The sequence below is a fragment of the Entelurus aequoreus genome, linkage group LG04 (assembly GCF_033978785.1).
Source record: "Entelurus aequoreus isolate RoL-2023_Sb linkage group LG04, RoL_Eaeq_v1.1, whole genome shotgun sequence".
Classification (NCBI taxonomy): Eukaryota; Metazoa; Chordata; class Actinopteri; order Syngnathiformes; family Syngnathidae; genus Entelurus; species Entelurus aequoreus.
The window spans coordinates 4,874,464-4,890,028 of record NC_084734.1 but is presented as its reverse complement, the minus strand read 5'-3'; the positions used below and the strand labels follow the sequence as shown (position 1 = coordinate 4,890,028).

Here is a 15,565-nt window from a genome sequence, read left to right as displayed (position 1 = left end):
ATTTGACATTGTCGTGGCGCGGTTGGGAGAGTGGCCGTGCCAGCAACCTGAGAGTTCCTGGTTCGATCCCCAGCTTCTACAAACCTAGTCACGTCCGTTGTGTTCTTGAGCAAGACACTTCACCCTTGCTCCTGATGGGTCGTGGTTAGGGCCTTGCATGGCAGCTCCCGCCATCAGTGTGTGAATGTGTGTGTGAATGGGTGAATGTGGAAATAGTGTCAAAGCGCTTTGAGTACCTTGAAAGTAGAAAAGCGCTATGCAAGTATAACCCATTTACCATTTACCATTAGAGCCACTGTCTCTGAACATGAGACACACTTCTCGTGTGCTTCCAGAGGAAAGAATGAACATAAATAAGTTGATACATTCTGGTTTGAAAGCTGTCCTCTTCTTACAGAGTGCCATGTGTATTTATTATTCTGTTGTCTCGACTCAGTCACGGAATACTCTGTCCTCTCTCTACCTGTCCACGTTCTCCAGTGGTCAGATCAAAGGTAATAAGCAGGGGACCCACGTATTGCTCTTCTTTCCCCACTAATGCTTACCCGTCTCTGTCCTCTCGCTGCGTACATCTCACTTCTTTCCTTCTTATTTCAATGGAAATCACTCATTTCTCCTTGTCATTCGCTGGTCTTCTCTTCGGTCTGTCTCTGCATTTCAAGTGGCCATATTTACAGATTTGATTGGCTGAGCAGTTTCATGTGTGATGACTTCACTTCAATCGGTCAGTGTATTTGCTGCTCCAATCAACCAGTACCGTAAAGTCCAATAAAGTTAAATATAAGCGCTCTGTTAGAACTTAAATTTCTTAAGTAATTAATTGACGAAAGGTCCAGGTCTGTACAGGACGGTGTCTGGGTCCAGACTTAGGCCATGATTTACTAAGATCCAAATACCACGCGGTAAACAGAGTGTGCAATCCATACAAAAGCGTGTACTAGGGTTGTACGGTATACCGGCACTAGTATAGTATTGCAGTACTAATGAATCAAAAACGGTACTATATTCTGTTTGAAAAGTACTGGTTCGCCATATTTTTTTTTTACAGGCATAACGGGGCGCCGTCGTCATGTCGTGACATTGCTGGTTTAATGAGCAGAGGAGCATGTTCGGCAGCGCACAATCACAGAGTACTTACAAGCAGACACAGTGTGTAGACAGAAAAGGGAGAACGGACACATTTTGGCTTTAAAACTAAAGATAAAGGTGAAGCTATAACACTGAGACGTCCACAGGAAGTCGGCAGTGTTTTAGCTACTTCGAAATAACTAATCCTCGCCTCCATGGCGACAAATAAAGTGAGTTTCTTACAAGTATCATTATCACTGCAGGACGAGGAATAGCTAAACATGCTTCACTACACACCATAGGAGGCTACAATAGCTCACCGGCGTCACCACTAACAAAAGCTAGCGTGCCTGAATGTAAACAAACGCCATGGGTGGATCTACACCTGACATCCACTGTAATGATACCAAGTACAATAGGCGTATCTAGTCGATGCAACTATGATAACATTGATATTTTGTATCATCACAGAATCTTCCTTTAAAAAAAATTTATATTATGTTTATAAACTCAGGAATTACGTCCCTGGACACATGAGGACTTTAAATATGACCAATGTATGATCCTGTAACTACTTGGTATCAGATTGATACCTAAATGTGTGGTGTCATCCAAAACTAATGTAAAGTATCCAAACAGAAGAATAAGTGATTATTACATTTTAACAGAAGTGTAGATAGAACATGTTCAAACTTAAAATAAGCAGATATTAACAGTGAATGAGCAATTGGATTAATAATACATTTTTACAGATTGTCCTTTATAATTTTGACAAAATAATAGGTGTATAAATGACACAATATGTTACTGCATAGACTAATTAGGAGTCTTTGTTTGTTTACTTACGACTAAAAGACAAGTTGTCTAGTATGTTCACTATTTTATTTAAGGACTAAATTGCAATAATAAACATATGTTTAATGTACCCTAAGATTTTTTGTCAAAATAAAGCCAATAACGCCATTTTTTGTGATCCCTTTTATTTAGAAAAGTATCGAACGGTATCGAAAAGCATCAAAATACATTTTGGTATGAATATTGGTATCGGGACCAGAGGTGGACAGTAATGCGCTACATTTACTCAGTTACATCTACTTGAGTAACTTTTGGGATACATTGTACTTCTAAGAGTAGTTTTAATGCAACAAACTTTTACTTTTACTTGAGTATATTTATAGAGAAGAAACGCTACTTTTACTCCGCTCCATTTATCTACATTCAGCTCGCTACTCGCTACTAATTTTTATCCATCTGTTAATGCACGCTTTGTTTGTTTTGGTTTGTCAGACAGACCTTCAAAGTAGGATCTATCGCATGACTGAGTTTCACCAATCAAATGCAGTCACGGGTGACGTTTGACTCCGTTTCACCAATCAAATGCAGTCACTGGTGACGTTTGACTCCGTTTCACCGATCAAACAGAGCCAGGCGGTCACATGATTAACTACACATAAAGTTTCAGCGGCAAACAACAAGCTTAGCTTACATGAATTCAACATCAAATTTGAGGAAGCACATGGCGGTAAGTAACGTTAGTAGATATTTTGGCTGTCACCGTAGGCTGATGTTAGCTTCCCTGCTATGAATCACTGTCAAATGTACATCGTGTGGGGACATTTATTAGCGCACTGCAGCCTCATAGAGAGACAGACAAAGACACACACACACACACACACACACACACACACACACACACACACACACACACACACACACACACACACACACACACACACACACACACACACACACACACACACACACACACATGCATAGAAACACCAATCAGAAGTGCACAGTGTGTTCCCAGGTGCAGCCCACACCTCAGTTCATGGTTTGCGTAAAGGCTAACTTGTTATTTTCCTTTGTAATCTTTCCTTTGTAATCTCTGCTTACTGCTGTTAAGTTATTGTGGCTCAATTTGCCTTAATTTTTTTTATGTTAATGTATTATTATTTAATATATATTATTGTTTTAGTTGCTTAAGAGATATTCCTGGCTCTGAATTTGCTCATTGCTATTTTCATGTTTTTGTGCATTATTTGTTGCCGTCATCATTAAACCAACAGGTTACTCATCAGTTACTCAGTACTTGAGTTGTTTTTTCACAACATACTTTTTACTTTTACTCAAGTAAATATTTGGGTGGCTACTCCTTACTTTTACTTGAGTAATAATCCTGACTCAACCCCATCAAACACCTTTGTGATGTACTTGTAAAAAAAAATAAGCCAGTCGTTTAATCCGACATCAATATACATCTCACCTTCTGTTTTTATGAACAAAATACTGAACAGTGGAAGTTGTTATGACTCCAACATCTTACATGATTGTTTTTTATTTTTTGTCTCCAGTAAGTGTCATGGCCAAGAGTCCTAATACTTATACCGTGTCATTGATTAGGCGCTACGCTGTGTGTACAATCTAAATCAACACATCACCTGGTAATGGTGCGATAACAGTTTCAATTTCGCCGATGAAGCGTCTCATGCATTTTACCCACCCACGTGTTTATTTTCTGTTTTAATTTCCATCCACCCTCATTCATCCTTTCTTCCGTCTCTCTGCCAAATCTTGTTTGTCACCCAGCCTCTGCGCTCCTCACTGCACTCCCCGTCTCCAGACAAGTTAATGAGAAGGGCACACCTGAGGGAGCAGACTTGTGTTGGTGCTCATCTGTCTCATTACCATTTCATTATCAGCAGCCTGTCCTCGCTTGCTCACTATTTTTTCCTCCACATCTATTCTCCGTTGTGAAACATCCCCAAACTGTCCAACTGAGGTGGAAAAATGTAGCGCTTGTGGCACTTACGTTTAGACATTATGTCAGAATAATACGTTTTTGAAATCATCATAACAATAAAGAATGAAACGTTAATTTTGCAAGAGAGTAATAGGACGCCATCTGCTTCAGGTCCTTTCAAATTACCCTATTTTCCGAACCATAGGGTGCACCGGATTTAAAGGCGCACTGCCGATGAGCGAGTCTATTCAGGTTTTTTCTCATACAAAAGGCGCACCGGATTATAAGGCGCATTAAAGGGGTCATATTATGATTTTTTCTAAATGTAAAATACTTCCTTGTGGTCTACATCACCAACCACCGGGCCGCACAAGAATTTAGAAAAAAACAAACAAAACATTATTGTTTTTATTTTTTATTAAATCAACATAAAAAAATAAATATATACATTATATATCAATATAAATCAATACAGTCTGCAGGGATACAGTCCGTAAGCACACATGATTGTATTTCTTTATGACAAAAAAATAAATAAAGAAAAATCCCAAGATGATAGAGGAGCGTACTGAATATTCAAAGCCACAATATTTATGAGTTACAATAATTAGGCAGTTTTTTCAGCACCATAATAATACTCGTATGTTGAAGCACAGTACGTCTGACTATGTTAGCCGTAATGCTCCGACAATCCATCATGCGATGCGGCTTCATGGCTTACCAAAGTCGTACTTTCTGAGAGAATGAAATCATTTTAAGTGCGCCTTATAGTCCGAAAAATACGGTACTTAAACAATCTGATTTTTATGGCCAGCCAAAATGTGTCCGACCAAAGCAAACTAAGAAAACAAGATGATAGAGGAGCGTACTAAATATTCAAAGCCACAATATTTATGAGTTACAATAATTAGGCAGTTTTTTCAGCACCATAATAATACTCGTATGTTGAAGCACAGTACGTCTGACTATGTTAGCCGTAATGCTCCGACAATCCATGCGATGCGGCTTCATGGCTTACCAAAGTCGTACTAAAACATTTTGATACATTTTTGTGTAACGTTCTATATTTTCAATGGAACATATAACATGTTGGTGTTGTTTACTTGAGTCATATTGCAGTCTACACGTATCTCTTATGTGTAACTGCCATCTCCTGGTCACACTTATCATTACACCATGTACCAAATAAAATAGCTTTGAGGTCGGTAAGCACAACCAGAATTATTCCGCACATTAGGCGCACCGGTTTATAAGGCGCACTGTCGATTTTTGAGAGAATTAAATTATTTCAAGTGCGCCTTATAGTCCGAAAAATTCGGTACTTAAACAATCTGATTTTTATGGCCAGCCAAAATGTGTCCGACCAAAGCAAACTAAGAAAACAAGAAGATAGAGGAGCGTACTGAATATTCAAAGCCACAATATTTATGAGTTACAATAATTAGGCAGTTTTTTCAGCACCATAATAATACTCGTATGTTGAAGCACAGTACGTCTGACTATTTTAGCCGTAATGCTCCGACAATCCATCATGCGATGCGGCTTCATGGCTTACCAAAGTCGTACTAAAACATTTTGATACATTTTTGTGTAACGTTCTATATTTTCAATGGAACATGTAACATGTTGGTGTTGTTTACTTGAGTCATATTGCAGTCTACACGTATCTCTTATGTGTAACTGCCATCTCCTGGTCACACTTATCATTACACCATGTACCAAATAAAATAGCTTCGAGGTCGGTAAGCACAACCAGAATTATTCCGCACATGAGGCGCACCGGGTTATAAGGCGCATTGTCGATTTCTGAGAGAATTAAATTATTTCAAGTGCGCCTTATAGTCCGATATATACGGTACTTAAACAATCTGATTTTTATGGCCAGCCAAATTGTGTTCGACAAAAGCAAACTAAGAAAACAAGATGATAGAGGAGCGTACTGAATATTCAAAGCCACATTATTTATGAGTTATAATAATTAGGCAGTTTTTTCAGCACCATAATAATACTCGTATGTTGAAGCACAGTACGTCTGACTATGTTAGCCGTAACGCTCCGACAATCCATCATGCGATGCGGCTTCATGGCTTACCAAAGTCGTACTAAAACATTTTGGTACATTTTTGTGTAACGTTCTATATTTTCAATGGAACATGTAACATGTTGGTGTTGTTTACTTGAGTCATATTGCAGTCTACACGTATCTATGTGTAACTGCCATCCCCTGGTCACACTTATCATTACACCATGTACCAAATAAAATAGCTTCGAGGTCGGTAAGCACAACCAGAATTATTCCGCACATTAGGCGCACCGGTTTATAAGGCGCACTGTCGATTTTTGAGAGAATTAAATTATTTCAAGTGCGCCTTATAGTCCGAAATATACGGTACTTAAACAATCTGATTTTTATGGCCAGCCAAAATGTGTCCGACCAAAGCAAACTAAGAAAACAAGATGATAGAGGAGCGTACTGAATATTCAAAGCCACAATATTTATGAGTTACAATAATTAGGCAGTTTTTTCAGCACCATAATAATACTCGTATGTTGAAGCACAGTACGTCTGACTATGTTAGCCGTAACGCTCCGACAATCCATCATGTGATGCGGCTTCATGGCTTACCAAAGTCGTACTAAAACATTTTGATACATTTTTGTGTAACGTTCTATATTTTCAATGGAACATATAACATGTTGGTGTTGTTTACTTGAGTCATATTGCAGTCTACACGTATCTCTTATGTGTGACTGCCATCTCCTGGTCACACTTATCATTACACCATGTACCAAATAAAATAGCTTTGAGGTCGGTAAGCACAACCAGAATTATTCTGCACATGAGTTAGAAGGCGCACTGTCGATTTCTGAGAGAATGAAATTATTTCAAGTGCGCCTTATAGTCCGAAAAATACCGTACTTAAACAATCTGATTTTTATGGCCAGCCAAAATGTGTCCGACAAAAGCAAACTAAGAAAACAAGAAGATAGAGGAGCGTACTGAATATTCAAAGCCACAATGTTTATGGGTTGCAATAATTAGGCAGTTTTTTTCAGCCTGCAGTTACCTGATACACTCGTATGTTGAAGCACGGTACGTCTGACTATGTTAGCCGTAATGCTCCGACAATCCATCCTTCAGAGCTTACCAAAGTCGTACTAAAACATTTTGATATATTTTTAAGCGCCGTGTGTAATGTTCTATATTTTCAATGAAACATATAACATTTTGGTGTTGTTTACTTGATTCATATTGCAGTCTACACGTATCTCTTATGTGTAACTGCCATCTCCTGGTCACACTTATCATTACACCATGTACCAAATAAAATAGCTTTGAGGTCGGTAAGCACAACCAGAATTATTCCGCACATGAGGCGCACCGGGTTAGAAGGCGCATTGTCGATTTCTGAGAGAATTAAATTATTTCAAGTGCGCCTTGTAGTCCGAAATATACGGTACTTAAACAATCTGATTTTTATGGCCAGCCAAATTGTGTTTGACAAAAGCAAACTAAGAAAACAAGAAGATAGAGGAGCGTTCTGAATATTCAAAGCCACAATGTTTATGAGTTGCAATAATTAGGCAGTTTTTTTCAGCCTGCAGTTACCTGATACACACACCATAATAATACTCGTATGTTGAAGCACGGTACGTCTGACTATGTTAGCCGTAATGCTCCGACAATCCATCCTTCATAGCTTACCAAAGTCGTACTAAAACATTTTGATAGATTTTTAAGCGCCGTGTGTAATGTTCTATATTTTCAATTAAGCATTTTGGTGTTGTTTACTTGAGTCGTATTGCAGTCTACACGTATCTCTTATGTGTGACTGCCATCTACTGGTCACACTTATCATTACACCATGTACCAAATAAAATAGCTTCAAGGTCGATTATTCCGTACATTATAAGGCGCACTGTCGAGTTTTCGCCTTATAGTCCAAAAAATACAGTACGACTTTATTTATTAAACACAATCCTGCAAAGTGAAAACATTTTCGCCTTTGTCCGACACTTCATTTTCACACAGGTGTTATTAATCAGCGCCCGTGTCACAATGTTTTATGTGACGTTTGCCCGCCCGCCGCAGATGGAATCCTCCGTGCACAAAGTCAAGAGCGTGGACTCACACATACTGAAGCTGTCACAACGCGGGGACGAGAGCGGTGGCGCACGCAGGACACTTATGAAAATGTGTATCAGGACCTGCCTGACAGCAGATTATTTATCTCCAATTTTACCCTTCAAGGCAGCACATCAATATCTGCTAACAGCCCTCGGACTTACGCAGAGTCTCTGCCGCGCAGTCTTTGGGGGAGACAATACAGAGGGCATATGAAGGAGGTTTATTGGACTACCAATGGTGTGTTGCTATCACTGACTAATTCAACTATAGAAACTCTACCTTGATGTATAGAACACGTGCAAACTTGATCGTAAAGCTCACCTACTAAAGCCGTGTGCAGGGCAAAATAAAGAGTAAAGTCCATTTAGCATGTCTTCAGGAATATGCTGTGTGGAAGCCTCTTGCTTCAGGGTTCTTGGGACCACCAGTTACCGACATGATATGGTTTGATACAAGGATTTATTTTTCAATATATGTCTCTTGTCTTGCTTTTCAGCCATCGGGTTGTGTCAGTCTTCTCCTTCTCGCTCGAGCGCTTGAATGGTTTTCCCCAGAGTGTCGTCTGTCTTGTTCTCGCTCTCGCTCTTACTCATGCCCGTGTGTCACCAACCGCCATCACCAACGACCACCCCTTTCTCCTTCCCGACTGCTGCCTTTAACAGAGCGACAGGTGATCAGACAAACACTCACAGCTGTGTCGTCTACGCACCTGCCGCTAATCTCGAAGCCGGTCCTGACACGCCCCGCTTCTCCGCAGGCCCGCAGGCCACGCCCTCCCACCCCCACATGCTGATTATCAGAACACCTGCAACACTGGGAGGACAACATGCAAAATATACAAAAAAATAAACAAAAGCAGTGAAGTTGTCACGTTGTGTAAATGCTAAATAAAAAGAGAATACAACAAATCCTTTTCAACTTATATTCAATTGAATAGACTGCAAAGACAAGATATTTAATGTTCCAACTGAGAAACTTGTTTTTTCTTGTGCAAATAATCATTAATGGTGCCTTCACAGATGTGTAAGTTACCCATGTCTTGGGCACTAATACACCACCATACCATCACACATGCTGGCTTTTGAAACTTTGCGCCTAGAACAGTCCGGATGGTTCCTTTCCTCTTTGGTCCGGAGGACACGACGTCCACAGTTTCCAAAAACAATTTGAAATGTGGACTCGTCAGACCACAGAACACTTTTCCACTTTGCTTCAGTCCATCTTAGATGAGCTCGGGCCCAGCGAAGCCGGCGGCGTTTCTGGGTGTTGTTGATAAATGGCTTTCTCTTTGCATAGTAGACTTTTAACTTGCACTTACAGATGTAGCGACCAACTGTAGTCACTGACAGTGGTTTTCTGAAGTGTTCCTGAGCCCATGTGGTGATATCCTTTACACACTGATGTCGCTTTTTGATGCAGTACGGCCTGAGGGATCGAAGGTCACTTACGTGTAGTGATTCCTCCAGATTCTCTGAACCTTCTGATGATATTACGGAGCGTAGATGGTGAAATCCCTAAATTCCTTGCAATAGCTCCTTGACTTTCTTAAACTGTTCAACAATTTGCTCAGGCATTTGTTGACAAAGTGGTGACCCTCGCCCCGTCCTTGTTTGTGAATGACTGAGCATTTCATGGAATCTACTTTTATACCCAATCATGGCACCCACCTGTTCCCAATTAGCCTGTTCACCTGTTGGATGTTCCAAATAAGTCTTTGATGAGCATTCCTCAACTTCATCAGTCTTTTTTGCCACGTGTGCCAGCTTTTTTTTAAACATGCTCCAATCATCAAATTCCAAATGAGCTAATATTTACAAAAAATGTTCACCAGTTGCAACGTTAAATATCGTGTCTTTGCAGTTTATACAATTGAATATAAGTTGAAAAGGATTTGCAAATCATTTTATTCTGTTTTTATTTACAATTTACACACATTCACTGGTCTTTGGTTTTGTAAGAAATAACAGAAATAAATACTACTAATAATGATTTCAAAGCAAGTGATCCATCAAATTGTGCAATGTAAAAGTAGCAATAGATTTCATGGTCAAATTGTGAAATTTACTTTGGTTTTTACAGCATTTTTCTCTAAATGAAAAAAACTGTACTTTTTTTTACTGTAATAAACTGTGGTGCCGTTTTGTCATTTACAGTAATACACGGAAAAATCTACAGTTGTTGATTTGCGGTTAAAAAAAACCCCAAACAAACCGACGGCTCAGGTGCCAACATTTTACAGTGAAATTTCAGGTTTTTTTATTCACAGTAAAAAAACAAATGTACATTTTTAAAGTAAAATTCTGGCAACTGAGCTGCCTTTTTTTTTTTTAACATAAAAATAGCAGTTCTGTTTTTCTTTTTACAGTAATAAACACTACATTTTGAGGTGAAATTATTGCAATTTACCATATTTTTTTTACATTTTAGTTTTTAAAAAATATACTAATAAAATGCATAAGAAAATTGTGTAATAATAGTATTCACCGTTAGAAGCGGCCCTCTGGGGCCAAACATAACTGCCATGTGGCCCTCAGTAAAAACCACTTTGACACCTCTGATGTAGATTAAACTTTCACGAGCTCTGAGGCGAGAAAGCAGCTCAGCAGCTGATGATGTCAGCAGCAGCACAAGCCAGATAGTCCTCTCTGATCAAAATAGTTAGTTTTATAACAACAATTGTCAGAATAATTGTATCGAAGTTATCACAAAACGTTGTGTTTCAATGAGTTCCCGGCGAGCACACCAAAGCTGTCTTTGATCTTACCAATCAAAAGGCTTGTAAAACTCCACTGTGTAGGATGAGAAGCGACATGAAGGTGTTGATTTCTTTGATGTATTGTAATCCACAGGAAGATTTTATCTTGACCAGAGATCTACAAAGCGGAGAGGAAGCAGGGCCGGACCCCCCTCCAGGCACCTGTTCTTTGAACTGTTTTGTGACCAAAGGCAGCAGCTGTTTACGACCCCCTTCCTTTAGAAACAGCTGTTGCCACGTAATCAGCGAAAGTCCAATTAAAAGAGGAGGCGTACAATCTTTCGTCAGAGCGTGGTGGGACACTGTGCAAGAGTACAGCCCAGACGTTTCTCCTCAATTGAGCTAATTCGAATTATGTCTCTGTTTAATTCCTTGCTTCTTGTCTTGTTTAATAGATGTCATCAGTGTTTGAACCTGACAACAATATCACTAATACTTGGTTAATATTTAGGTCACAAAATGTCAATGGAGTATTGTTGGCAGTTTTTGGATGGTTATTTAGAGCAGCGGTTCTCAAATGGGGGTACGCGTACCCCTGGGGGTACTTGAAGGTATGCCAAGGGGTATGTGAGATTTTTTTTTAAATATTCTAAAAATAGCAACAATTCAAAAATCCTTTATAAATACACTAGCGTTCAAAAGTTTGGGGTCACATTGAAATGTCCTTATTTTTGAAAGAAAAGCACTGTACTTTTCAATGAAGATAACTTTAAACTAGTCTTAACTTGAAAGAAATACACTCTATACATTGCTAATGTGGTAAATGACTATTCTAGCTGCAAATGTCTGCTTTTTGGTGCAATATCTACATAGGTGTATAGAGGCCCATTTCCAGCAACTATCACTCCAGTGTTCTAATGGTACAATGTGTTTGCTCATTGGCTCAGAAGGCTAATTGATGATTAGAAAACCCTTGCGCAATCATGTTCACACATCTGAAAACACGTTAGCTCGTTACAGAAGCTACAAAACTGACCTTCCTTTGAGCAGATTGAGTTTCTGGAGCATCACATTTGTGGGGTCAATTAAACGCTCAAAATGGCCAGAAAAAGAGAACTTTCATCTGAAACTCGACAGTCTATTCTTGTTCTTAGAAATGAAGGCTATTCCACAAAATTGGGTGACCCCAAACTTTTGAACAGTAGTGTATATTTATTGAATAATACTTCAACAAAATAAATGTTTAGAATGAAGTTCATGAATTCAGATGGATCTCTATTACAATCCCCAAAGAGGGCACTTTAAGTTGATGATTACTTCTATGTGTAGTGTTGCGTTTGACCAGATGTTCCTCCAAGTGGGATGTAAAACGCTGGTCAGTCCCAAGTTCCTTAGATGACATATAAACTGACTCAAAGGTACCACCCAGCACAGAATAGGTATTTTGTAATTTTATTGTCAAATATTTGAGAATAGAGACCAGCCTCGAACAACACATACGAATGCGCAGCCCAAGTTGATCTGGCATTCCAAAGGAAAAAGCAACTCTTTTCACACAAAGAAAGCCCCCATCCCCCCCCCCCCCCGCCCCCCCCCCCCCCCCTCCTCTCAACACTGATAAGAAGAGAGACTTGGGGGTTGTGTTCACATTCCTGATGGTTTACGACCCTGTCTAAACAGGCAATCTGAAGACAAAGAGATATACAGAGTAAAATTAAAGGAAAAATATGAGCTGATTCAAACATGATTATGAATAAAGAAATAGCTCTTAAACATATGCATTATCCACAGTAGAAATCTTTATTTATAATTGAATCACTTGTTTATTTTTCAACAAGTTTTTAGTTATTTTTATATCTTTTTTTCCAAATAGTTCAAGAAAGACCACAACAAATGAGCAATATTTTGCACTGTTATACAATTTAATAAATCAGAAACTGATGACATAGTGCTGTATTTTACTTCTTTATCTCTTTTTTTCAACCAAAAATGCTTTGCTCTGATTAGGGGGTACTTGAATCAAAAATATGTTCACAGGGGGGTACATCACTGAAAAAAGGTTGAGAACCACTGATTTAGAGGGCTATATGGGTGGAATGAAGACCATTTGATATGGTGGATAAAGTGCATACTGCAGTTTATTGTCCACAGTGTAGTATTCATGATGTGTGTGCAACATGGCTACAATGACATTATGTTGACAGTAACAAAAGAAGCGGAAGGGAAAGAGATTAGTTGTCAATGTCTTCCCAATTAAGGACTGACATGAAATGGGGAAAATTGGTCTCATATGCAAATGAACCCTCAGAAACTGTCAGGTTAATAATAAGCATAACAAAAATTGCATGATTTTTTTGAAGACCTAATTAACCTTTTTGGACTACCACAGTGTGTTGTCTGGTACATGCATCTCCAGGCTGTCCAGGCCGCTCAGTACAATATGTCCGAGTCAGCAAGAGTGTAGATTGCAGACATGAATGGACACGAACGCTTGAGCTGCATTATTATCCGCTCATCACTTTTTTCATTGCAAGCAAGAACTACTGTAGTATTCTCTTATGAACTGTTAACTGTTTTCTACGCTAGTATGACCAACATCCTGTAAGAAATCGTCATTTACCCTTGAGGTGGTAGAGCAGAGGTGTCAAAGTGGTTTTCACTGAGGGCCACGTCCCAGTTATGTTTGGCCCCAGAGGGCCGTTTCTAACAGTGAGTACTATTATTACACCATTTTTGTATGCATTTTATTAGTAGATTTTAAACTAAAATGTAAGAAAAAATATGGTAAGTTGCAATAATTTCACCTCAAAATGTAGTGTATATTACTGTAAATGGAAAAACAGTACTGCTGTTTTTATGGTAAAAAAAAAAAAAGGCAGGCCAATTGCCAGAATTTTACTGTAAAATTTGCTTTTTTTTTACTGTAATTAAAAAACTGCTTTTTTTCAGTAAAATTTAGGCACCTGAGCTGCCAGTTTTTTTTTTGGCTTTTTTAAAAAAATTGTTTTACCGCAAATCAACAACTCTAGATTTTTCGGTGTATTACTGTAAATGCCAAAAAGGCACCACAGTTTATTACAGTAAAAAAAAAAAAGTACAGTTTTTTTCATTTAGTGAAAAATGCTGTAAAAACCACAGTAAATTTCACAATTTGACCATGAAATCTATTGCTACTTTTACATTGCACAATTTGATGGATAACTTGCTTTGAAATCATTACTATTAGTATTTATTTTTATTTTAAAAATGGTTTGAATGTTTGATAATATATTTTTGCATAATTAGACAATATTTTTTTTATTTTTTTTATTTATTTATTTATTTATTTATTTATTTATTTATTTATTTTTGTCCTGTCCAGCTTCTCAGGCCAACCATATAGTAGATGTAGATGCCCATATCGGCTGTTCACATTTACTTTACAAAAGAGAAGTGTAGATTACTTCTCTTGTTGCCTTATTTGTATTTGACTTTATTAAATGTATTTATATTATCATTCGGTGCAGCCATTAGACAATATTTAAGTTAACATAATTTGGAGTACATTTTTTTTTTCCTCCCAAAACAGAACAAAAGGAGTGTCGACTCCTTATTTGGCGGTCCAAATGTAATCGCGGTGGCCCACTACAATTTATCAACGTATAAAAAACTCTTCAGTTCTTCACTGGCCCATGAGCCGAAACGTTAACAAGTTTGTGAAGCTATTTTTTGTATTTGGTATTTTTTTTGCATAATCTTGCACATTTTCCATTTGGGGTGGAACAATTGAAGTATCCTGACTAGGGTTGTACGGTATACCGGTACTAGTATGGTATCGCGGTACTAATAAATCAAAAACGGTATTACACTCCTCTGTTTGAAAAGTACCGGTTCCCGAGCATGTTCGGCAGCGCGCACACACCGAGTACTTACAAGCAGGCACATTGTGTAGACAGAAAAGTGAGAATGGACGCATTTTGGCTTAAAAAGTAAAGATACAAGTGAAATTATAACACTGAAACACCCTCAGGAAAAGGTGCTTTAAGACATGGCTAGCTAGTTAGCAGTGAACATCCATCCGTAGTGTTTTAGCTGCTTCTAAATCACTAATCCTCGCCTCCATGGCGACAAATAAAGTGAGTTTCTTACAAGTATCATTATCACTTCAGGAGGATACAATAGCTCATCGGCGTCACAATGTAAACAAATACCATGGGTGGATCTACACCTGACATCCACTGTAATGATACCAAGTACAATAGCGTATCTAGTCAATACTACTATGATTACATCTGTATTTTTTACCGTCACAAAGTACGTTTCTTACAAGTATCATGGAGTACATCTTTTTTTTTCTCCCAACATAGAAAGAAAGAATACATTTAGTAAGAAAAGTTACAGTACTTTATTGATACATACCATTTCCAGGCTTTCGAGGGCCAAACAAAATGAAGTGGTGGCCCACATCTGGCCCCCGGGCCCTGGGTTTGACACCTGTGTTGTAGCGCAACAAGATGTACACAAATGAAAAGGTTACTATAATAAAGTAGTATTAAATATATTTCCCCCCACCCAGCTTGCATGTCTTTGCCACACCTGCACACTTCTCGGTGAGCACTTCCTTCACACACACTCCGGTTTTCATTCTCCCCGGCATAATCCCTACACCTTTATCTCAACACCCCCAAGGGGTTGAGACATTGGGACATTCACACACTCTGAGCGGTGAATGTCATTTTATATGTCCCTGTAACGACTTGATGTGGGTTCTTACAACGCCAGCGTCATTGATATCCCCATACTTGTTCTACCCTTTGGCCGTTCCTCGCCTCGGATGTAAACAAACATGATTGAAAACGATTGTGCGCACTTGTCACCGTGGAGTAGTCTTGCTCCATTAAAGGCCTACTGAAATGATTTTTTTTTATTTAAACGGGGATAGCAGATCCAT

At 38.7% G+C, this 15,565-nt stretch overlaps 1 protein-coding gene across 1 annotated transcript in view; it reads left to right on the top strand.

Moving 5' to 3' along the window:
- The window catches only part of trpc7b (transient receptor potential cation channel, subfamily C, member 7b), a 90,461-nt gene that overhangs the window by 32,225 nt on the left and 42,671 nt on the right, over positions 1-15,565 (top strand). The gene's annotated exons all lie outside the window — the stretch shown is intronic.